The sequence below is a fragment of the Pholcus phalangioides genome, unplaced genomic scaffold, assembly GCF_987345545.1.
Source record: "Pholcus phalangioides strain wild (caught in Gottingen) unplaced genomic scaffold, Ppha-v1.0 ptg000042l_1, whole genome shotgun sequence".
Lineage (NCBI taxonomy): Eukaryota > Metazoa > Arthropoda > Arachnida > Araneae > Pholcidae > Pholcus > Pholcus phalangioides.
In genome coordinates this window covers 37,670,280-37,696,342 of record NW_028301628.1, presented here as the reverse complement: position 1 = coordinate 37,696,342, position 26,063 = coordinate 37,670,280, and the positions used below count along the sequence as shown (strand labels likewise).

At 36.9% G+C, this 26,063-nt stretch overlaps 1 protein-coding gene across 1 annotated transcript in view; it reads right to left on the bottom strand.

The window, feature by feature from the left end:
- The window catches only part of LOC149064996 (delta-sarcoglycan-like), a 72,369-nt gene extending 47,171 nt beyond the window's left edge, over window positions 1-25,198 (bottom strand). Inside the window, exon 1 of the mRNA XM_089255061.1 lies at window positions 24,924-25,198. The gene's annotated coding sequence lies outside the window, so the exon portion shown is untranslated. The remainder of the gene's footprint in view (window positions 1-24,923) is intronic.
- Window positions 25,199-26,063: the final 865 nt, after the last annotated feature.

Here is a 26,063-nt window from a genome sequence, read left to right as displayed (position 1 = left end):
ATCTATACATCAAATATTAAGTTATTGGATATATTTTACCGCTATATGGGTCTATTTCTCTCTGTGACGAGATTTTTTTTTTTTTTACGCTGAGATAGATCTCGTCTCGCATTCGCTGTAAACTACTACTTCTAATCTGAGCACCACTCCGGTCTATCGTCACTGGGTAATTTACTTTCGTTTTGCCTCTTTTCAGGAGTAAGTGAGTAGTGTCAAAAGTGTGCACAGGAAAATTTTGAAAACTGCTTAAAGGGTTAAGATCGAAAACTGCATCTTCAAAATTCACTTGAAGATTTCATGAAATGTTTAAGAGCATCCAGAAGAAAACAAACTAAACTATTCGTAATCGATTCACAGCCCTACTTAAAAGCAACACAGGCAAATAAAGGGTCAAAGCAAATAGAGAATTTTAAATTCACTGTAGAATTAGGGGCGATTGTGTTTTCACAGAAAGATGTCGGAAGAACGACACACAATTAGGAACATGCACGTATTCAGAAAATTCATAAATTTCATTCTTTTCTATTCAAAAGAAATAGCTCTCTCTCTCCCTTACATTAAATATTACAATCCCTAATAACCGAAGTCATCAGCAGAGATTTTACTAATCCCTCATTATTAGCATTCGGAATTTAAAATTCACATTTACTCGGTGTATGCAGAGATGGGGGGGGGGGGGTGACGCCAAAAACACACAAACTACATATTCATTCTCCAAATTTAATCCCGGTATTTCTCTCCAAGAATCGAGCCGGTCATAAGGCATAATCGCATGCTTATAGTATACGTAAGATTCACTTAAGTCACTCTCAGTCAGAAAATGATCTACAAGGAGAAGTGAGTCATTTACGAGAAGCCTCATTTACTCCCGTTAATTAAGGAGGACGGGGGGGGGGGGCGCATCCCGTAAAGTGTTTGCTCTTTATTGAGCAATTAACTTCTCCCACCCTAATTTTGCGTTATGGGAAACTCCGTGAAAAGTCAGAAATGGCCGCGTTTTAATATGAAACTTGTTTGCCTTTTACGATGGTTGGTATGTTGTAATACGGGGCATCATTCGCGCCCCGTACGCCCACCGCCCCACCGCCTCCGACAAACCGACAAATTTCTGAGAAATCTGCGCGACTTACTCGAGCAGAAAAGAGGCAGGCACCTAATTAAAATGAATTGGACACGTATTCCCCGAGGAGTTAATTAAAATTTTCTTCCCATCTACTACCCATGGTACAAAGTAATCTGTCCGTACGCTGTGAGACCGAAACTTAAGCTGGTGTCTTGCGGACGGTACGTGTGGCCGCAACGCGTTGTTGTTGTTATAATTATTATTCAAACATCACTTTGTCGGATGTGATTAACCCTCACGAAAGCTGAGAGATTGATTAAGGCATTTATAAGTCATATATATGTGCATATTTTACCTTGGAACATGGACATTATGAATTTTTAATACCGCTGGTGATGCTCGCGTGAAACATGGCGGGAATCCTCCGTGTAATCACGTATCTCTGGATTAACATGTTGGATGTGCTGTATATGACAATGCACTAGTAATATATGACATAATTAGAAGAATAATTACCATTAAAATTTGAAAATATTGGAATAGTTGGACAATTCTAACGAATTGGTTCTCGCGATTCGATTCCGTCACTATGGCCACTCGACCACCACAGCGGTAGAGTCCTAAGCCTCTAGGCCGACTCTTAAGAAAGGAGGGGATTCTTAGAACCACAGCCTCAACTCCAGGATAATATCCAGAAAATAAAATGTTCCTTGATATATTGGGCTGAGAGAAAGCCATCTATCTCTCTAAACCGTCCCACCTGGTGGCCATTTCCTGAAATTAAGAGAGGCTACTACTGTCTCTACTTCAGTGCCTCACGCCACAGTGCTTGAAGTAAGAAAGACAGGGTCGTGTCTCCAGTGGTGTAGATGGTAGCATGCTTGCCCGGTATGCAAGAGGGCCTGTGTTCGAGTCCCGGTCGGAGACAAGATGACTTTTCTTTCCGAGTTCACCTCAGCATAATATCCAGAAAATAAAATGCTTCCTTGATATATTGGGCTGTGAAAAGGCCATCTATCTTATCTATGGTCGAAACTATCATAATATCATTTATGAGTTGGGAAGATAATTTTCTCTCTCTTGATTTCAATAATCAAGAACAATAATTCAATAATCGGTTGTACTCGTTGAAAATACGTGAAAAAACGGGACATTTAAAAAAAAAAAGTTCGGGATATCTAAAATTATATATATATGGAATGTGAAGGAGTATACAGTACGTACGGCCACGTGCCTACGTACGAATTTAAGATAATTCACATAATAGCCAATCTAATAAATTTGATAAATGCTTGAAATTTATCGCTTTTACCAGCGATTATAATACCCAAAAACCAAGATGAAACCTATGCTGGCACTTGGCGGCGGGTACGTGGCCGCTACTTGTTCTTATTATCATTATTATTCAAACATCACTTAGTCGGATGTCGGCTGTGATTAATCCTCACGTAAGCTGAGAGGTTGATTAAGACATTAATATGTATCCATATTTTATCTTGGAACATGGGCATCATGAATTTTTAATACAACTTGTGACGCTCGGGAAATATGTGGTGGAAATCCCACTTGTAATCACACGTCACTAGATTAACTAAAAATTAGTGCTGGGAATCGATTAAAATTTTTAACTGGTTAAAATCAAAACTTTGTAATCGACCGGTTAATCGAATTTTAATCGAATATTTTCAAGTCATGTTCATTTATAGCAAACAGTGTCAGTAACTATACAGGGAGCATAGTAAATAGGGGGTATGAAGTTTTACTGGCGAACCTTTCATCTTAGAGGTATACTTCCAGTTAGAAAAAGTTTTCAAATAAGAGGGCCATTCAAGTATCACGTAAGCAGATTTTCAGCCATTTTTGACACCCTTCCCCCCCCCCCCTTGTCAGCAAAATTTCGTCAGCAGCTTAGAATATTTCATATCTTCAAAAAAGGGTGGTTAATGACGTAAGCAACCTTCAAACCCCCCCCCCTCGATGCTGACGTAATACTTGAATGACCCCTAACGTGTAGTACGCAGATATGTCATTCATGTTTCAAGACGTTGTACAGTTAAGAAAATGAAAAAAAAACCAACTTTTTATGCAGTCCCCGTGTGCCGCAATACCCAATAAGAGAGTTGTTGCCCTGTTTCTCCTGATCCCAACAAAAAAAAATTCCCATGTTTCTAAGTGCAATATTCACTGAGATATTAAGAGTCCGAAAAACGGAGGAAAGTTGGGAAAAGGCAGCGTTAAATGCGTGTAAAACGGTTTTCCCGCATTTAATACTATTCTTTCCCAGAATTTCTACGTTTTTCGAATTCGAATATGTCAGTGAATATTCAATCTGGGCAATTGATGAGGACACTTAGTCAAAGTTCATCACAACTCGGGTGAATTCGCAACATCAATTTTTGTTGGCATCAGTAGAGACAGGGCAATAATTTTCTAACTGGCTTTTGAGATACAGGGGATTGTATAAAAAAGGGTTTTTTTTTTCAATTTTAATAAGTATACAACCCATTGCCACACAACATTGACATATCTGAGTACTCTTCGTTATTTGGATACTTTCTCTAACCGGAGGTATGCATCTAGGATCAACGGTTTGCCGGTAAAATGCCATACGCCCTGTTTGCTACGCAGCCTGTGTAATACAGGGTGGGCAAAAATCCGTGGCAAACTTCAAAAATTTATAAAAACCGGAAAAATAATACCCGAAATATAAAAAACGGTATGCAGAGTTAGCATCGCTAGGTCAGGGGAATTTTTTTAAGACAAGGGGGGAAAATAACTCACAAACATCCAATAGGTGGCGCTAATGTGTACAAGTCAAAGAACAGATACTCAAATAAGGGATAACACATTCTACGCGAGTCACACATCCAGCAACTCTGCAGTAGGTCCGGATGTATGCATGTATACCTCTCGGCCGATCGCATCTTTCAGTTCCGACAGGTTAGATGCACCGGATTGGATACACTTTTCTTTGACTTGTGTACGTCAGCGCCATCTGTCGGCTTATTTTTTTCCTGTCAAAAAATTCCCGGGACCTAGCGATGCTAACCCTGCAAACCGTTTTTTATACGGTTACTTTCCCGGTTTTTTATGCATTTTTAAAATTTGTCACGGACTTTTTGCCCACCCTGTATTAATTGATGCTATAAAAAAAATATTTTATTCATTTCACTCGTCTATCCGCTGAATGGAACTAAACAAATGCAGAAATAGATTAAGGAATAAAAAGCCGCCCGCTTGAGAAGCTATCTTAATATCCTCACCCCTTTACCAGAAATATGAATGTGCAAATTTCTAGAACGTGGAAATAAAAGGCCTTTTCAATGTTACTCTATGGAAGTTGTTCTCCTAAAATGATTTGTAAAATGGTTTCTCAATAGGGGGATACGCATTAGCGCGTTTCTTGCAAAACGTGGCGAAATAAGTGGTCCAACCAGCTGATAAACCCAAGGGAAGGGAATATTTGCACATTCATGTTTCTGGTATAAAAGGGACGACATGCTGAACATGCTTGTCATATCCTGGAATTTCTTAACTTTGAGATCTTGTCTTCTTTTTTTTTTTATCAGTAATTACATGCCGCATAAGAACCGCTATATGTAAGACCTCGCTTTCAACATACGCGACGGTTATAACATACACTTCTCGAATCACCAGAGGGGCCATGTTTTAAGCGAACTCGACTGCATATCACAAAACAATACAACGGCAGTTTCCTTCCCCCCACTGAGGTATGTACGTGATATTTTGAGTTGGTGCAGGTCTCGTTTCATCAAACTTCAAACAACACTCGCACAACATGTCACAGTTAACAAAAATAGACGCGATGACTCCGTTATTTTAGTTGTTCCCCGAACAGCTTCTATGTATAAAGACAGCGCGACAAGTCCCTAACGAACCTTCCAAACAAAACTAAAGTAGAAACAAACTTTAAAAAAAAGAAGACAATTCTAGTTCCTTGTCTCGTACGTAATGTGTATGCCTGCAACATACTTCTGCCTAGAACTGAAGATCTCCGAGCAGGCGTTTTTCGCCGGTGCTAAATATAGTGCTAAACTACGCTCTCGAAACTGTATCGCTAAGAATAAAGAAATAATAATACCATTTTGTGAAATAAATAAATAACACGTGTTTGGCAAAGTCGGAATTCCACACTCGAAGTCTTTGTTCAACTTCTCCGGATGCCATTTTACAGTCTCTCACTCTGAGAAGTTTTCTTCTTTATGCTTTTTTTAAAAAGGCTCTTCTTTCGACTCCGTCCCTTAGGGTCAGAAACCTCACGCTTGACCGCCATTCAATGGAGTATTTCGAGAGTCCGTCACGTCGGGAAAATCCGCCGTTTCCTTTTGGGAATCCCGGAAAAGTATTTTAAGATTTCGGGAATGTTCTAGGGCAGGGGGTGGCCAACAGCTGGCCCGTGAGGTGATTTTGTGCGGCTCCGGAACAGGTCAAGAAATACTGTGCATTCAATTAAATTTGTAATCGTTATTTGAGATATTGATTCTAACAGCAGACTTCCTGATTAACAAACTAATTACATTATCTAGAAACGAAAATAATTCACCGTATTCTCACCATACTGCCATTTTAGGAGAAATTTTTTAACACATATATTTCTCATCAAGTTTGTTATGGGCATTGGTTGGTTTTTTTTTCTTCCGCCACCTGGTTGGGCAAGTTGTATATTTTGGCTTCTATATTTGCATCTGAATGCATGTTTAGTACAAGTTCAAGTTGTACATTGGGACCTCTGTATTTGCATCTGAATGCATGCTTAGTGCAAGTTGCGTATTGTATTTTCTGTATTTGTACCTGAATGTATGTTTGGTGCAAGTTGTATATTTTGGCTCCTATATTTGCATCTGAATGCATGTTTAGTGCAAGTTCAAGTTGTACATTGGGACCTCTGCATTTACATCTGAATGAATGTTTGGTGCAAGTTGTGTATTGTGGCCTCTGTCTTTTCATCTGAATGCATGCTTAGTGCGCAAGTTGCGTATTGTATTTTCTGTATTTGTACCTGAACGCATGTTTGGTGCAAGTTGTATATTTTGGCTTCTATATTTGCATCTGAATGCATGTTTAGTGCAAGTTCAAGTTGTTCATTGGGACATCTGCATTTACATCTGAATGCATGTTTGGTGCAAGTTGCGTATTGTATTTTCTGTATTTGTACCTGAATGTATATTTGGTGCAAGTTGTATATTTCGGGGCTTCTATATTTGCATCTGAATGCATGTTCAGTGCAAGTTGTGTATTGCGGCCTCTGTATTTGTATCTGAATACAGGTTTTGCTCAAAAAAAAAAAAATTCAGATTGGATGTCGGCTCTCAATGGTAACTCGAAACTTCAACCAACTAGGTTACGCAAACTCTAGGCAAAATGTGTCATATTTGATAGTTGGATTGATATTGTGCCGTTCGCCAAGGGACTTCCAGACACGGACCGAAAACCGAAAAGAATTCGTCTATAAATTTAGACATAACAGGTCAGGCTGATTACATTACACGTCAGACCATTTCTTCGAATCGAGCCAATATGATATTCTTCTTTAAAAAACATGCCTCACGCAATATGAATGCATGAAGCAGCAAATCTAGTTGTGTCTGTAAAATACAAACTATGAATGCATAGGATGAAATAATTTGCCAAAGAAACTGCAATTTTTGATGCATCTAGCCGGAAATGCAACCGGATAAGTGGAAAGTTTATGAGGAGATGGAGGAATACAAAATCCCAGGGTAAAAGTTTAACGACAAAATTTCCCACGGTTTCACTGTGTTCTTTATCGCCCCCACCCCCAGACATGACATGAATTACAAACTTCATGACATTAGACATGAATGTACAAATTTTCACTTTTGAGGATCTATTATTTGGATATATAAGTTTTGACAGAAACGCGATTAATAATTGGTGGGAGAAATAATTTCTTAATTAATGAAGGTCTGAAATTAGTGAGAAAAATAATTCCACAATTATCGGGACAAATTTCAGAATTAATAAAAGAAATAATTCATTTTAAAAAAAGTTTAAAGCCCCAATTTTCCCAAGTTATTGAAATTTGCACATTCATGTTTCTAGCAAAAAGGAGGGGTAGACGTTATAATGTTGTATACATATTTTCCGAGATGAGGCTTATACGCCAGAGTAGTGCTCCCTGATGGGCCCGCGATGCTTTAGTTGCACCGTCATCTTGTCCTTCGAACAGGAAGCTGTGGACAACCTCTGTGGTTTAAGGTATTCACCAATTTTTCAGCATTTACGACTGAATACTCAATTGAGGAGTTTATAAACTTTACAGGGTGGGCAAAAAGTCTGTAGAAACTTTAAAAATTGATAAAAATAACCGAAATAAAAAACGGTTTGCGGGATTACCATCGCTAGGTGAGAATGTTTTTAGAGGAGGAAAAAACTCAAAAACAGCCGGTAGGAGGCACTGACGTACACAAATCAAAGAAAATATACGCAAATACCGAACAGAATGCCTCCAAATCGTTTATTACAGCTATATGCGTTCCACATGACCATCACCACATGGGATAACACATTGCAGGCGAGTCACAAATCCAGCAACGGCAGAGTCCAGCAGGTCCACATACACGGTTTACAACGGTGAACTGGTTGCGAATTAGAAGCGCGCAAGTTCTTATAACCGGCTCATTTGCATATTTCCAACGAAGTCGTTCGTACAAGCGCCACCTATTGGCAGCTTTTTTAGTTACTTTTTTTCCCTGTCTTGAAAAAATTCCCGTTACCCCTCTAGCGATGCTAACCCTGCAAACCGTTTCTAATTTCGGTTATTTTTCCGGTTTTTATTCATTTTTAAAGTTTCTACCGACTTTTTGCCTACCCTGTAATTAACACGTGATTATTTCTGTCTCTAGCAGTAAGTATGCTTATGCTGTAGTGAAATACCGATCGCACAATGAGTTGAGCTGCCTCCAACTTGGAAAAGTAAATAATACTTTGCGGGATCATGATATAATCACAAAGTAAGACCAACGGAAAGGCAACCACGCCGAGAAAATACGGAATTCCTAATGCATTTCGAACCTCTATGCGTGTCGTCTTCAGAAGATGAATACTGCAATATAATTATCATCACGCTGACGGGAATTCCACTTGGATTGGATACCAAATCTTCTATTCTGGTTGCTCAGCGGAAAAATATGCGTATAGGTACAAGTGATATGTCGCGGTCAGATTGAAGCTTAGTGCCCGCATGTGAATCTAATGCAACGTTTTGATTGGTTCCTTACGAAATGGAGTTATTTGATTGGTCTATTCGGAGTTTCTTACGATTCCCGGCTCGTAATGAACCTAAGCCACTACGTTTTCAAAAATGCACTACTACTGCTACTAAACCCCACATGCACCTCGTCTATATTCCTGTGCGGAACTTCTAAGGAATTGGTACATGTTGGAATGTGCGAGTCCGTGTTGTGAACCTAAAGTGCAGCTTGTTTCTGTGTAATGCTTGTTATAGTGCTGCCATCTGACACATATTTTATGAACTATAAGTGAAGAGAATTGATTGAAGATTCCGCCGCTGTAGCTCTGCGGTGAGACTAATCAAAAATACACTAGTAAACGGTAATAAATAAGCGCCGTTGCTTAGGTTCATTATGAGCGGGAATTGTAAGAAAATTCGGTAGAGAAAAATAGAATAACTCCATTTCATTAAGCAACCAGTCAGAACGTTGCATTATACTTTTATGCAGGCACTAAGCTTCACTCCGACCGCGACGTATCACTTGTACATACGCATATTTTTCAGCTTAGCAACCTGAGGGGGGATATGGTATCCAATCCAAGTGGGATCCACGTCAACGTGATGATAATTATATTATAATTTATCCTTTGAAGACAACACGCATGGTGTGTCGAAATGCGTTAGGAATTCCGTATTTTCTCGGCGTGCTTGCCTTTCCGTTGGTCTTCTTTAGTGTCAACAACGCTCTTCACATGCGCATACGTGTGGTTACCTAATTCTGTGACACGTCAGCGTTATCTCTCATACGCTCGTTTGCTTCTATTTTTTTGGTTTGAGAGTAAATTAAAGTGCTTACAGTCTTCCGACTACGAGTGTTATATTAGGAGTTATGGTATTTCTATGCGTATATTTATGGCCTCTCTCGGTGATAGTTACTGCATGTAGATGGTGCTTATTACTTAAAAGAACGGTTGCGACTGAAGCATTTCTTGGTACCGACTTTCACTTGAACTTCCCTCAATTGGGAGTTTGAACACTGTCTGCAGGCAGTGTGATATTTCACAGTGTTACGGCGGCGAACGATATTTCTTGGTGTTAACGAGGCGTCACAACTCGGAAACTTTTCTGAGGACGATCGTGTCGGGTTGTATAATCCCTTGAGTACTCTTGAGGAATGAACTGGCTCCGGTCATGCTGGTGTTCGTTTGCGTTTCGTATCAGTTCGGAAACATTACCTTTCGTTCGAGACGCAGCTTTCACTCGGAAAATAAACATGTGTCTAGAGTACATTTCATTTTCCCACGAGAATGTGTTTTCAATGATTATTCACTTCGCTGATCATGTGAGGAAAAAACGTATTTAAGTCAAGAAATAATATCTGTGTTATATTATTATATTTCCGTTGTATACCTCTAGGGGCGGGACAGCAATATATGATTGATATTATTATAAATACTGTGTGTTGTTATATTAATCTCTCGTTTATGATCTCATTAAGATGTCCTGAAAATCTGGCTGCATTAGGATTAGCAGTTTTTGGGAAAAACTACTGAGAATACGGGGACTTTAATTATAATCACCTTGTATACATACAGTCAAACCTCGTTAGTTCGTCACCCGGTTAACACGTCACGCCGCTTACCGGATCACTTTTTGGAAGTCCCAATTTTCCTCAGGCAGGAATTGGCACAGCTATGGCCTACTCCGTTTAACAAGTCACTCCGTTTATCAAGTCATATTTTTGCTCTCCCAAGAGTGACTCATTAACGAGGTTTGACTGTACATAACTCTATATTTTTTTTTAGTAATTATGTAGCTATTCATTATCTGTTGCGATTCATATTTTCATTAATTTCATATTTTCTAACAAGGATCCTAAATGTTAATCAAAATATCTCCAAATATTCCAAGAATGAAAAAAGTAAAATTTATTGATGAATTTGGCAAAATAACGGCATAAAAGAATTATTTAAAAGCAAAAAAAAACGATGCCAGCACGGAAAATAGAAACTTCTCGAACACTTTCCTCCAAATAAACTTCAATACAACAAAATAATAATAAAATCAGCGGATAAAACGTAATAAAAATCAAATAAGTCTGTAAATTGTATCCCGTTGTACTGGAATTTTTCCAATTTATTATTTATTTTTTGTTACCCGGTACGTACTTGTACATTTTTTTTTTGTACCTCCGGAACCATTTGTATCACTGTTTCCCGCCGCAACAGTTTCCGGAACGCAACAATTTAACATGGAGAAAGGAGGCAGAGAGAGAGAGAGAGAATGGGAGAGAACTGGAGTTGGAGCGGTGTGGGGGGGGGCTGCTGCAGCTATCCGGGAGAGAAACTGCAATTTGTCAGCCTTAATGAACCGAACTCGACAACTTGACATCCGAAAATAGGGTGGAAGGTAGATGGAGATTGTTGGGAATCGGGAGATAGTTTACGGGAAAAGAGGATATACCACCGGAGTCTAGAGATAGGGGAGGAGTACCGTGGGGTGTGAGTGCGTGTGGTACTCCTTAACACTTTAGTGAGAAATGCGGGAGTGTGGTGAGTGGATCCTGTCACCGCGTGTAATAGTTAACCGAAGAATAATGGTTATAGAGAGAGATAAATAGACAGCAAAACGATCCACAATCCCTTCGTTGTATGCAAAAAAGGTATTTCTTATTGAGATCCGATAGCCCTGTTCTTGTGGCTCCGTGTCTTATTAATTCGACTGGGAGGGGAGTTGGTACCACCCACGTGAATTGCCCCGGATCCAATGTAATTCGATTGGCTCCAATGATAAAAATATTTGACTTTCATGTTATCCCGGTGGAATTTCCTCTTTATAATAAAATATTAGGGTCCAAATCCCAGAAACACAATTTCCATTGATTAGGATTGACTTGACGTGAGAGATAAGCATTGGAAGAGATGGCTCGATTATGTATGGATTACTGATGCACTGCGGTTGAATTCATCAAACTGGTGGTGAAGGGTGCTAACGTGAATCCCTACGATGCCCGTTACTGGTGTGGATTACTCTGAATGTGGACGATTATGCGTATAGACGAGATTATTAGGAAATTTAGGGAGAAGCAGTCTTCTGAGTGTGTGTCGTTGCCTTATGATGTGAATAGCGAAATAAGATCCTAGAACTACGCTTATATTATTGGCGTTCATGCCATATGTATGTAAATGATGAGCGTGAGAAGAGTATTTGTTCGGTGATGCTTGGCGAATGGTCTGAATATCCAGTATGTTTGCATGAATACTGCACAAAGCATTTCCAGTATTGAGACGTTTACCATCTTACATTAAATCCTCACATTTTTACATTTTTTTAAATCTATAATTAGTTTCTTAAGACAGTTCTTAGCAACTTGAAACGTGTTTTAAAAGATTAGCTAAGAACCAATCACTGGTCCCTATAAAGACGAAAAGTGGCGCTGAAAGACCATTTCAGCTGCCAAGAATGGTGTAGACGGGGAAAAAATCCCTAGTAACGACAAAATAAGGGTTGGGGTATTTCTCAGCGACCATGACCTGCCTCGCAGTATAAGAAATGGTCGTGGCAGAGAACAACAGGCCTACAAATATAATTATTTTCATTCATTACACTTCACCCACTATGGAGTTGAGAAAAAACTCATAGTTTAAAAAAAAAATGATTGCAGATGGCAGAACTACACATAAGAAGCATTACACAGAAACAAACTTCACGTCAGGTTCGCAACAGATACAGACACATTCCAACATGTACCAATTCGGTAGAAGTTCCGCAGAGGAATAGGAACGAGGTTCATGTCTGGTTTAGTAGTTTAACGTGTGGCGGAGCAGCTGGAGAGAGAGAGAGAGAGAGAGAGAGAGAGAGAAGAAAGCAATTTTTAAACGAAGAAAACCTAGGACAAGTGGATGTTTTTGGGGGGGTGAAATCGGGGCCATAACTTGATTACCATCAAGCATTTATGGATCGAGCTCGATAGACGAGTCGGAGCAGAAATTATTTAAATTCGATGGTTTTTTTTCAATTGTGCGAGAAAATAATGGTGGAAAATAGCCACTGACCATTGGGGGAAAACTCATTGAGTTCTTACCAAATCATGGCAAGTAGCTTTACAAGCTAAACTGCTTTCTGATGGCGGTACCCCAGGTCGATAAGATACCCGCCTAAAGTACCAAAGGATGCTTAGAGATGTCGCGAGTTCGATACCAGGTTCGTCCCTTGTCAGAAAACTTTCCTGACAAAGGGATACAACAGAAACGGCGACATGACCGCAGAGAAGATTGCCACCGCAGGGAGTTCTCCCATCGAGGGGTTAGTGCACCAACCTCTCCATGAGTGTAAAAAAAGCCTGCCGTTCGGAATCGGTCCTGGTCTAATTAGCCCCCGTGTGCTGAAAACGATCATGGTGCGACAAAAATGATCAAATGATCTAAACTGCTTTCTACAAAGTGTTAATGTATTCTACTTTGTGATGATGGTGTAAAGCGTGACTGATTTGGTTATTGAGTACAGGGGTGGGGGGGAGGGGGGGTCTTCGATCTTTCAGCCATTGAGGAAGAGTTTGAAACTTTCTATGGAGCCCGTGGGCCACCAAGTCAACAACTCTCGGTATTCTTCGTTACCAAAAGCAGGGGTTGCCTTGATCATTGAATACTTTTATTTACTCTGAAATTATTTCTCTCCTTACATTAAACATTAAATTTCCTTACCCTAAACATTAAAACATTAAATATGTTTATTTTTATTTGAAATAATTTCATCCACACCGATTCCGATTTTTTTCTAAATCAATTATTTCCTTTATTAATTCTGAAATTCGTCTCGATGTGATTCTGGAATTATTTTTCCCATTAATTTTAAATCTTCATGAATTAAGAAATTATTTCTTCCACCAATTATTAATTTTTTTCTTGAATTATTACTTATTTAACAATTGTGTGTGATATTACTCTCAACAATTCTAAAATTATTTCTGTCAGTATATACAGGATGATTATAATTAAAGTTCCCGTACTCTGAGTAGTTTATTTCTCAAAAACTGCTCATTCGAATGAAGCAGGAGGTTTATGAAATTTAAAAAAATAGTTCAATTTTTGACCACCAGTTGAAAAAGTAGCGCTTTTTATTGAATTTTCATTTTTTCCCTCCCCCCATGTACCATATACCGTACGTATCAATTTTCAATGGAATACGTCCACCAAACGGGCGCTAGATAGGTCTGAAAGTTTCGGTATCCGACCTATGTAGTGCTCGTTCTGGTATACGTATTCCATTGAAAATCGGTATATGCGCTATATGGTCTATGGAGGAGAAAAGAAAATTCAATAAAAAGCGCCACTTTTTAACCTGGTAGTAAAAAATTGAACTAGCTTTTTACTGCATAAATCTCTCTCGTATCGTTTCATTAAGATATGATAAAAATTTGAGGAAAAAAACTGCTCACAGTACGGGAACTCAGTACAATCATCTTATATTTACGAATTTTTGGGGCACCCTGTAAAATATACACCGGACCATAGAGGGTTAAGGCTTTTGACTCACCCCCTACATAAATTACTTGAAAATTCAACTGTTATTCGAATGAATCGTTTTTGAGAAAAACTAGTGAGTGACACCTGCAGAGTGTGCAAGCATGTGAGGGACCAAAATAGTGATCTATAAAGTGAGGAACCAGGTCAGCGAGCGACCAAAAGAGGGAACTAGAAATTTTGTGAACATGGGAGGGACCAAGAAAGCAAGGGACCACCAAAAGACCTAAAGAGCAAAGAGCAAGGTCAACGAGCTCAAAAAGAACGACTTAGTAAGTGTATGAGCAGGACCAAGAAAATATGTGCAGACATATGAGTAACCAAAAAACTGACTAAGAGACAGAGGCGTATTTACAGTGGGGGGGGGGAGCAGCGGGCTATAGTGCAGTACGGAAAATATGAGGAATGAGTGATCAAGAAAACTAGATTTTGAATGAAAAGTACAAGACTTATGTAGCCCAATGGGCTAACTGTATGTAAATTCACCTCCGATCGTTCCACTCGATTATTATGTAACACTTAGGGTTTAATGTTTCCCGCATGGGCGGAGATACGGGGGAGCGTGGGGGGGCCCCCCAGAGTCGGCGGAGATACGGGGGAGCGTGGGGGGGCCCCCCAGAGTCAAAGGTGGAGTCGACTGATCTAAGGTATATATGTATATATGAATTAACATCATCATCATCGTGCCGCCCCCCCCCCCCCAGCAATAATGACCTTGCTCCCTCCCAGACTTCCAAGTCAATCTCCGCCTACGGTTTCCCGGGGTTTCCAACCCTCAATCCCGGGAAAACGGGAATTAGAGTGCTCCATCCTGGGTTTCGGTTATCATGAGCATATGATAAATTTAAGTAAATTTTGAGTCATTTAATAATGGTTAAAATATTAAAAATTTATTAATATTTAAAGTAGGGACCCTAAATAATATCATTAATAATTATGTGTTTAATTAATGGTATTAAATTTTTTTTCGAATAACTAATATATTACATGTATTCCTAATCAATGTACTGTATGTATTCCTAATACATTGGTTTGTGAAAATAATTTGTTCTCTTCTCTCTACTTCAAAACAGGTCAATGTCTGGGGGTGGGATGTACCTCGTGGACTGCCAATTGCTTTTAAGCATAAAATACTATTTGACAATAGTTGCAGTTAATAAAGTATAATATTATATAATTAAACTATTATACCATAATAGTCTCAAAAATTAGAAGAATCATCGCAGTGTAAACTGCAATATTGTTGGAATAATGCAATTTTATAAAAAAAAACTTTAGAAAAATTGACCAAACTATAGAAAAAATCGAGTTCCCCCTTTCGGAGAATTTTCAATATTAATAGAACAATCCTTCAAACAATTTGAGCTAAATACAGAGTGATTATAATTAGTTCCCATATTCTAAGTAGTTTTTCTCAAAAACTGCTTATCCAAATACAGCCAAATTTTTAGGATATCTTAATGAGACCATAGGAGAGAGATTTATGAAATTAATTTCATTTTCGACCTCCAAGTTAAAAAGTGGAGATTTTTGTTATTGAATTTTCCTTTTCCCCCCATGGATCATATAGCGTATATACAACGGTTCAATGGAATTCGTCTTCCAAAACGGGCGCTACATGGGCCAGTATACTCAGCGATGCTTGGCTGCTCAGACCAAGCGATGCTTGGTCTGAGCAGTGTCAGTGTACCGAAACTAATCAGACCTCTATGTAGCGCCCGTTCTGGTAGACGTATTCCATTGAAACGTGGTATGTACGCTATATGATTCATGGGGAAAATGTGAAATTCAATAAAACAACCTACTTTTACACCTGGTGGTTGAAAATTGAACTCTATATATATATAGAGCTCAATTTTCGACCACCAGGTGAAAAAATGGCGCTTTTTATTGAATTCTCCTTTTTCCCGAGGACCATATAGCGTGTATAACAAATAGTTTGAGTAGTTTCAGTATACTGACACTGCTCAGACCAATGCAGCACCCGTCAGTATACCAACACTACTCCGACCTATGTAGCGCCCGTTCTGGAGAATGTATCCCGTTGAAACTTCGTATACACGCTATACGGTCCATGGGAAAGATAGAAATTCAATAAGAAACTCCATGTTTCCACCCGGCGGTAGAAAATTGAACTATTTTTTAATTTCATAAATCTCTCGCCCATGGTCTCATTAAGATATCCTAAAAATTTGGGTGTATTCGGATGAGCAGGTCTTAAGAAAAACTTCTCAGAGTACAGGAGCTCTTTAATTGTAATCACCCTGTACTTTTGTTTTTCAAAATAAACATTTCATTGAATTAGTTTCAAAACAAAGCGATTTGCTGTTGCAAAAAGAAAGGCTTCACGTTCTGCACTTGCAGTACCTTCGGTGGTGAATTAGTTAACCCTTTAAGAGCAGAAATCATTGAAAATGTCGTATCGTTTCTTCTTAATGGAGTAGTCTTTCTTCCGATTTTCAGCAGGTGCTAACTAAAAGATGGGGGGTATAAGGTAATAGTGTTCCATTGAGAAACCAACTTTACAAAATATCTGGGCTCGTCAATGCTAAAATAAGAGGCTTTCAAACAGGCGAGATATCTCGTCCTTACCGCTTGAAAGGTTAATAAATGAATTCAAAATAAGTAAAAACCGAATTGCAAGCGCAACTTATTTGTTCCAGGTTCCCACTCTTCGACAAATCACTCTTTGAATTTTTTCGGCATTATAAAATGTCTGGGCTTGCCAATGAGGCAAGGTCTAGTCAATACCTTGAGTTTTTGTTCTCTAGTTCTTCTAGTAATAAAAATTTGTTAGGTACGTCTAATTCATTACAGAAACGTGGTCTGGTTCAACCTTATTCTTCTTACGGGAGATCCCAAGAAATGAGTTAACTTTCCCGGGAGAGAGGAAACCCAGCCGCTTTGGTGCTCGAGTGGTCATAGTGACGGACTCGCATCGCGATGACCCGGTTTCAAACCCCACCGTTGCACAGTAGGGGTCGGCTGAAGTTGGTTTTTTGTGATTCCAAGGCTCGAATGCTAACCGATCTCCTGTTTAAAAAGTCTCGCCACAGAGAGCAAATGGCCTACACAACGATACAATTATTCAATCATTACACTTCACTCATAGTTAGAAAAATTGACACGGCCTATACACACAACAACGGCACTACACATAACAAGCATTACTCGGAAACAGACTTCACGTTAGATTCACAACACATATGTGCACAGTTCCAGCATGACGAAGGTCTTGCATCACCAGCTAAAATATCTTCATTGATACAAAGCGGCGGGTCATGATCTAATTAGAAGGAGGAAGGAGAGGGGGAAACCTCGTGTACGAAAAATTCACCGGCAACATTTCGACTTGAGTGAGCAAATGAGCGTGTGAGTGAGCGAGCGAAGGAGTGAGTGAACGAGAAAGCTGCTGAGTGAGTGAGTGAGTGAGTGAGCAAATAAGCGTGTGAGAGTGAGCGAGCGAAGGAGTGAGTGAACGAGAAAGCTACTGAGTGCGTGAGCGAGCGAGCGAGCAAATGAGTGAGTGAGAGTGAGCGAGCGAAGTAGTGAGTAAACGAGAAAGCTACTGAGTGCGTGAGTGAGTGAGCGAGCAAATGAGTGAGTGAGAGTGAGCGAGCGAAGGAGTGAGTGAACGAGAAAGCTACTGAGTGCTTGAGTGAGTGAGCGAGCAAATGAGCGTATGAGTGAGCGAGCGAAGGAGTGAGTGAACGAGAAAGCTACTGAGTGCGTGAGTGAGTGAACGAGAAAGCTACTGAGTGCGTGAGTGAGTGAACAAGAAAGCTACCGAGTCCGTGAGTGAGCAAATGAGCGTGTGAGTGAGCGAGCGAAGGAGTGAGTGAACGAGAAAGCTGCTGAGTCCGTGAGTGAGTGAGCGAGCAAATGAGCGTGTGAGTGAGAGGGCGAGGGAGTGAGTGAACGAGAAAGCTGCTGAGTCCGTGAGTGAGTGAGCGAGCAAATGAGCGTGTGAGTGAGAGGGCGAGGGAGTGAGTGAACGAGAAAGCTACCGAGTCCGTAAGCGAGCAAATAAGCGTGTGGGAAACCTCGCAAGGTTTCGCAAGTCCGAGATTTTCCATGGACTCAGTAACCGACTGACTCACTCTCTCGCTTACGGACTCAGTAGCACGCTCGCTCGCTCGCTCGCTCACTAACTCGTGTCGAACTGTCGTCAGTGAATTGTTAGCTGTAAATTTTCCATCGATGAATTGTCGTTGGTCGGTAAATTTTCCTAGCGGGGAATCGCATGGCGGTGAATTTTACGTAAACCGGAAAACCTAAGTATAACACTGTGAAATCTACTCGAAAAAATATATTTACTGTTCAGTTTATAACCCCAGTGAATCGAAAATTCGCTTTTTATACTGAATGAATAGAAATAAAGCGGAGAAAATGAATCCAATTTTTTTTTTCCATCTCAAAAATTCCAAAATAATCCGCGCCATTATTCGCCATCGCCTTTCTCGAATCCAAGACATTATTCGCCTTTTTATTTCGACGCCGACCAGTTAACAATGTCCAAGAATTCGGTCTCACGGTTTTGGCGCCATTGTGGAACTTCTACAATGTATATATATTCAATTTGGTTTTTTTTCGTTTATATTCGACCGTATTTTCTTGAGAATCCGGCGCGAGGATCTCCTGTTCTTGAGAGATAACAGCACAAAGACAGAATATATAAAGTTTTAAGAGATTCCACTCCGCGGAAGCCAAACTCATAACCGCGTGTTTGGAAGAAATAAAAAGAAGAATTGTGTGTGTTTGCGTTCGAACAATTGTTCCCTGGTTCTCTCTGTTTGAAATGACATTGCTCAACAATGATATATTGTTTGTGGAATCATTGTCGAAATAGTAGCATGGAAAGTAGAGTAGTTTGCTCAAGAAATTTCTGTTGAAATAGATCATTTTTCAATTGTCACAAAATAACGAGAAATCGTTGTTAATTCTTCTTTTATCTAGAGAGAGGGCTGAACAGATCATTTTTGGAGCGATATTGTTGACTAGCTAGTTTCTTAAGGATCTTGTTGAATAGTTAGTTTCTTAAGGATATTGTTGAATAGATAGTTTTCTAAGGATATTGTTATGTAGATAGTTTTCTAAGGATATTGTTGAGTACATAGTTTTCTAAGGATATTGTTGAGTACATAGTTTTCTAAGGATATTGTTGAGTACATAGTTTTCTAAGGATATTGTTGAGTACATAGTTTTCTAAGGATATTGTTGAAAAGTTTCATCAGTATATTATTGAAAAGTTTCATCAGTATATTATTGAAAAGTTTCTTCAGTATATTATTGAAAAGTTTCTTCAGTATATTATTGAAAAGTTTCTTCAGTATATTATTGAAAAGTTTCATCAGGATATTATTAAAAAGTTTCATCAGGATATTGTTGGATACGGGACCATAAGGATATTGTTGAATAGATGCAGTGTCATAAGAATATTGTTGAATACATACGGTGCCATAAGGATATTGTTGAGAAGTTTCAGAAGATATTGTTGATAAGATGAGTTTTAGAAATATATTTTTGAGAAAATAACATTTACAGAAGGATTTGTTTGAATATATAACAGTTTCAGAAGGGTTTTGTTGAAAATGTCCATAAAAGTAATGTTGAAAATGTCCATAAAGGTATTGTTGAAAATTTTCAAGAGTATATAGTAATATTGTTACACGTGACAATGTGATTTCACTAATTTGTTAAAAAAAGTTTTGTTTCCATTTCTTTTCTTCTTTTTTTTACCTTGTTTGCAACCCCCAATTTTTTTTCTTACTATGGTTTGAATTTCCAAAAAGGTAGTTAGTATATATTTTGATAGTGATATTACTTCAATACTCATTTATTTTGTGGGATTCGGCACTTTGCGTCTCTAGTAAGGCCTTGTATAAGCAATACAATCCGAAATAGATTTTTGTTTAATGGTCTTTTATGGCTTTCAGTAAATTTCATTAACTGTGAGAAAAAATTATCAGAGGTCGAAAAAAAATTGAGTAATTAAGGGTGGAAACTTCCATAATACAAGCCGTCCATAATTAAAAGACCCTATTTTAAAGTAGCCTACAGGCGAAACCAATCATCAGAAAATTTTGAAATATTGTGGAGGACTTCATTGAAGTGATGGGAATTTGTTTCGGGTGGGGGAGGAATTAGTTGCACATGTCGCAACCAGAGGGCGTTTTATTAAGAAATGACACATTTAGGCAAACGTTTACAATTTTAGCAATGGTTAAACACTTCTACAATTGTTACTGCAACAAAGCATGTTCCATCATTTTCAGATACCATGTGAAATCGCAAGATGGCATGTTCCGCAACTAACCGAAGTGTATGCGGGGAAACGTTCTGCACGTGGCGTGAAATGCTGCCTTTAAGGTCAGGTAAAGTTATTTGATTCTCACAACTTACCAAACGTTCCAAAGCCCCCAAAGAACCAAATCGCACGGATTAAGGTCCAGGGATCGGGGAGGCCATAGATTAAGGAAGTGCTGACTGATGACACGTTCTTCTGTAAAATGTGTTTTAAGAACTTTCTCAACAAACACTGCTATGTGTGGAGGAGCTCCGTGGAGGAGCAAGGCAGTGACACGACTTGCAGAGCGGGGACAATTTCGTTCTGTAACAGCAATGCATATCGCTTCCCGGTGATCGAACATGTCACTGGTCCTGTAGAACGTAACTCCTCGTAGATGTAGGGACCGAGAATAAATGATGCAGTAAATCCACACCATGCCGTCACTTTTGGTGAATGCAACGAAACCTCTAAGATAGAGTACGGATTTTCTGGTTTCCAAATTCGGCAGTTGTGAGTACTGACTGCAAAATCCAAGTGAAAATGCGCTTCGTCCGTCCAGAAGATATTCCAAGGCTATTCTGAATCGACCTCAACGCGGGCTAGAAACTGCAGTGAGAATCGCAGTCGAGTGTCATAATTATGTAGAAGCAACCGCTGCAGAATGATCCTATGATTTCAAATTTCGTTATCGTACTTCAATGGTTTTTAACATTCATTGGACCTTTTGGAATCCTTTTCCTAGTCCGATATTTCCGTAGAGCAGTTACTGCATAATTGCTGTTTTGGTATTTCAATTTTACCAAGAAAGCGCGATCTCGTAAATTTGTCGTCATTGTGAGCAGCAAACACATTGAGAAACGACATCTCCGCGGATGTTTCTAGATTTTATAACAGCTGTTGCGTGACATCATATAAATTTACATGTTTACTACAGGTATTCAAAGTGAAACGCCCTCTGGTGGCGACAATGTGAAACAAAACTTCCCCCCCGAAATAAATTTCCATCACTTCATGACGTCCTCCACAAAATTTCACACTTTTCTGATGAGTGGTATCGCCTGTAGGTTACTTCAAAATAGGGTCTTTTAATTATGGACTCCCTGTATGTAAAAAGATGATTTTTCTAAAAGTCTAGGATCGAATACAAGACTGAAATATAGCAATAAAGTATAAAAATTCAGAATATGAACCAGTTCTGGTTTTCCGAGATTTTTCACATAAAAATTCAAAATGAATCTTCAAAAGATCATTTTTAAAAAACTGCTTTCCTCTACGGGGAACCGAACCTCCAACCTCGCACTTTTCGGGTGAATGTTCTACCATTAAACTACAGAGAACAGACGTTTTCTTTCCTAAGAACACTGTTCCGTTGGGCTGAACAGGACTGCGCAATAGACATCCTCCTAACTCAGCAGCAGCTCGTATCGAAATTAGCCTCCAGATGGCGACATACAACGCAACGGTGAACCTCTCCGCTAATTATACGAAGTACAGATGACTGGATACCAAAAGAAGATAGTTTGAAAGAAAAGTCACATTCCTCTGTGAGGAATCGGTTAGTGCGAGGTCGCTGGTTCGATTCCCCACAGAGGAATATGACTTTTCTTACCAAATATCTGTGCTTGGTATCCAGTCATTTGTACTTCGTACAATTAGCGGAGAGGTTCATCGTTTCGAAATATATCGTGGTTACATTGATGAAATACTCTGAAGTGAATACCAATAAGCATCGCCATTTTTTTTTTTTAATTATATCAGAGAAATTTACTTCAAATATTTTTCACCCAAAATTCAAGTTTTTAAAGGGTTTTTTAGTCGATAAATCTAACTGCATGAGAACTCAGGTGACGATGATAAACGGCCGTATTCACCGACACAGTTTAAACTACGATCGCCGGTTAAAGGATTAGATATTGACACGGATTGGTTCAAATCCTGAATTTAACCAATCCGTGTCAATCTTCAATCCTTTCTCCTGCGGTCGAAAGAAGGACACATACAAGCATCCGGATATTTTATCGCAATTGTTGCAGTTAAATTGATACCTTTCGTTTTTGAAAATATTGTAAACACGCGAATTTTTGATATTTTTACATTTTACGACATCTATTCCCAAACAAATGAAATTAAAATTTTTTTCGGAGTCTAAACAATAAATATTTTCAAGTTAATGTGTTTCAGTAAATATTTAAACTTTTTGCTGAAATTTTAGGAAAATTATAATTTTGCTGTAAATATTTTCTACAATTTTTTTTCTTCGTAATGGGTTTTTCTTCGTAATGGATGTAAAATTGTATTTGGAATAAAAATTACGGAATAGGCATTGTTAGAGTTTTGAAAATAGTAAATTTTGATATAATAATTGTATTTTTGTTTCCTTCTAAAATTTTAAATTTTTTGTAAATTCAACAAAAATTCACAACAAAAAAGACGCATCCTTATATTTTATTATAATTATCACAGTTAAATTGATAGCTTATTTTATAAATGTAAAAATTTTTGATATGCTTATATTTTATGACATTCGTTCCTAAACAAGTGAAAACTATCACACATAGAAAAAAATGTTTTCAAGTCAGCGCGTTTTAGTAAATACTGTATTTCTACTTTACCGAAATTTTGTAAAAATTTCCACTATAAATAATTACTATAATAATTACACTATAATAAATATTTTTCATTAAAAAATTATTTTTTCTTTCGTAATGGGTGTGTAAAAATTATTTATAGAATTAAAATTAATAAATTCTAAAATAGGTATTATTAGAGCGTTTCAAACAATGCTCTTTGTTAGCTTCTTAAATTTTAAAGTTCGTGTAAATGTAAATTCAACAAAATTTCACAAAATTAGGCAATAAAAACGTAATTCTTTAATCTTTGTAATAGAATAGATACATCCTTGATATTTTATTGTAATTTATAATAATTACTGTTAAACCAACAGATAACAGAACAATAAGTTTTGAGAAATATTTTATAAATGTAAAATTTTTATATTTTTACAATTTATGACATTTATTTTCGAACTAAAAACTATTACACATAGAAAATAAAATATTTTCGATTCACAACGTGTTTTAGTAAATATTTCCAGATTTTACTGAAATTTTGAAGAAAAAAAAATATTCAACTATATAAATATATTTTTATATCAAAAAAATATTTTTTCTCCTCATAATGAGTGTGAAACTATATACAGAATAAAAATAAATACATACCAAAAGTAGATATTATTAGATCATTTTAAACAATGAATTTCAATAACAATGCTCTTTTATTTGCTTCTAAAATTTCAAATTTCGGGTAAACGTGAATCGAACAAACGTTCACGATATTTGGCAATGAAAAACCTTATTTTTCAATCTATTTAATAAAACACATCCTGATATTTTGTTGCAATAATTACAGTTATATATTAATAGCGTTCGTTTTAAAAACCATTTTTGTAAATACAAAATGTTCATATTCTTACACACGCACATATCACGATATTTATTCCCAAACAAGTAAAAACTATTACACACGGGAAATAATAAATGTTTTCAAATCAACGTCTTTTAATAAATGTTTTCAAATCAACGTCTTTTAATAAATGTTTTCAAATCAACGTCTTTTAATAAATGTTTTCAAATCAACGCCTTTTAATAAATATTTCCACTTTCTACTGAAATTTTGACTATGTATATTGTGAAACAGCCATTATTTTCTACGTAATGAGTATAAAGCTATATTTAGAATAAAAATTATGAAATTGGTTCAAACCTTTTAAATAATAAATTTTATTAATATAATGCTCTTTTTATTTTTCTTCCAAAGTTTTAAATTTTGTGTAAATGTAAATTCAACAAAAAGTTACAAAATTACGATTAATTTTTTATGTATTTAATAGAATAGAGCACATCTTGATGTTTTAGTATAATTCCTAAAGTTAAATTAAAAGTTTTCATATATTGAAAAATATTTTATAAATGCAAAATTTTCATATTACTACATTTTACGATATTTACTCCCAAACAAGTTAATTCTATTACACATAGAAAAAAAAATATTTTCGTATCAACGCGTTCCAGTAAATATTTCCACTTTTTACCGAAATTTTGAGAATATTCCACTGTAAATATTTTTCCTTCGTAATTAGTATAAAATTATGTATACAATAAAATTGAAAAATTTCTAAAAATCTTATTGTTTGAGCGTTTCAAGTAATAAATTTTAATAACAATGCTTGTTGGCTTCTAAAACTTTAAATTTTGTGTTAATTGAAATTCAGCACAAATTCACAAAATCAGGTGATAAAAACTAATTTTTTAATACATTTCATATAAAACATCCTGCTAATTCATTGTAATAACCACACTTAAATTAATAGCGCTGTTTTTCGAAAATACTTTTATAGATGCTAAATTTTGATATTCTCATATTTTACGATATTTATAGTCAAACAAATGAAAACTATTACCTATAAAACAATAAATATTTTCAAGTCAATGCCATATTTAATCTTCTGACCGAAAAAATTTTGAAAATATTTCACCGATAAATATTTTCATTAAAAAAATTACTATTTTTCCTTCACAACGAGTGTAAAATTTTATACAGAAGAAAAAGAAACATTTCTGAAATAGGAAATATTTAAGCGTTTAAACAATGAATTTCGGTAACAATGCTCTCTTATTTGCTTCTGAAACTTTAAATTCTGTGGAATGTAAATTATACAAAAATTCACAAAATTCTTCGATAAAAACATAATTTTTTAATCTATTTTATAGAAGTTTTATTGCAACATTCTAATATTTTATACCACTATTTAAAAATAACGTAAGTGTTACTTACCAGAAACTTTTCAGCACCTAAAGTTCCCGTTTGAAATAATCGGACGAGGGTTGTATTATCATGTTTTCTTAAGACATTTTGAAGGGATAATTATTAATCACGCCCCGAAACAAAAACAACACGTGGTATTTTGAATATTTTAATGAGGGAAAAAGTTTCATGAAAACTTTTAAGGACAAAAACAAAAGAAATGAACGAGATAAAACGCGCTATTAGTGCGTGGCCAACTAAAGTAGCACGATCTGTAGTTCGGAAGCTTCCCTCGTATCAAATGCCTTAGTGCTTGTACTCGCCGCCAGATGGCGGTGTGTCTCGAGACTGATCTCTTTATGGATAAAAAAATATTTTTGTATACTTGAATCAAGGGGTCTTCAGCCTTTCAGGCATTGCGGGCCACAAAAAAAAAAAAAAAAAATCAAGTGAAGCCCTAGGGCCAACAAGTCATACTGCGGTATATAGTTCATACGATCTAGTCTTAACGGGTAGGCCAAACGTGGCCGAGGGTCCCGAGTCAACACAGGACCCTATATTATTTCAGAATTTTATTTATATATTCTGAGTTTTTTTTTACCATTAAATATGAATCTTCATTAATTCTGAAAAAAAAATTTCCAATAATTCTGGAAATATTTAATTCAATAATTCTGGAAATACTTTTCATTAATTTTGGAAATATTTTTGAATAATTCTAGAAATATATTTTTGAATAATTCTAGAAATATTTTTCAATAATTCTAGAAATATTTTTCATTAATTATTAATTTTCATGAAATGCAAAATTCTTTCCGACCAATTATAAAATTATTTCTCTCAATAGTAGGAAATTATTTCCCATCAATTCTGAAATTTTTTGTCATTAATTCTAAAACTATTTCTCCTCTTAATTCTGAAATCATTTGTTGCCAATTCTGAAATTCCTTCTCATTGAGTCTGAAATTATTTCTCATTGACTCTGGAATCATTTTTCATTGACTCTGGAATCATTTTTCATTGACTCTGGAATCATTTTTCATTGACTCTGGAATCATTTGTCATTGATTCTGTGAATCACTTCCCATTAATTCTGAAATTATTTCTTAGTTCTGAAGTAAATTTGAAATTACTTATTTCACCAATTCTTTAACACATTTTTTCATCGAC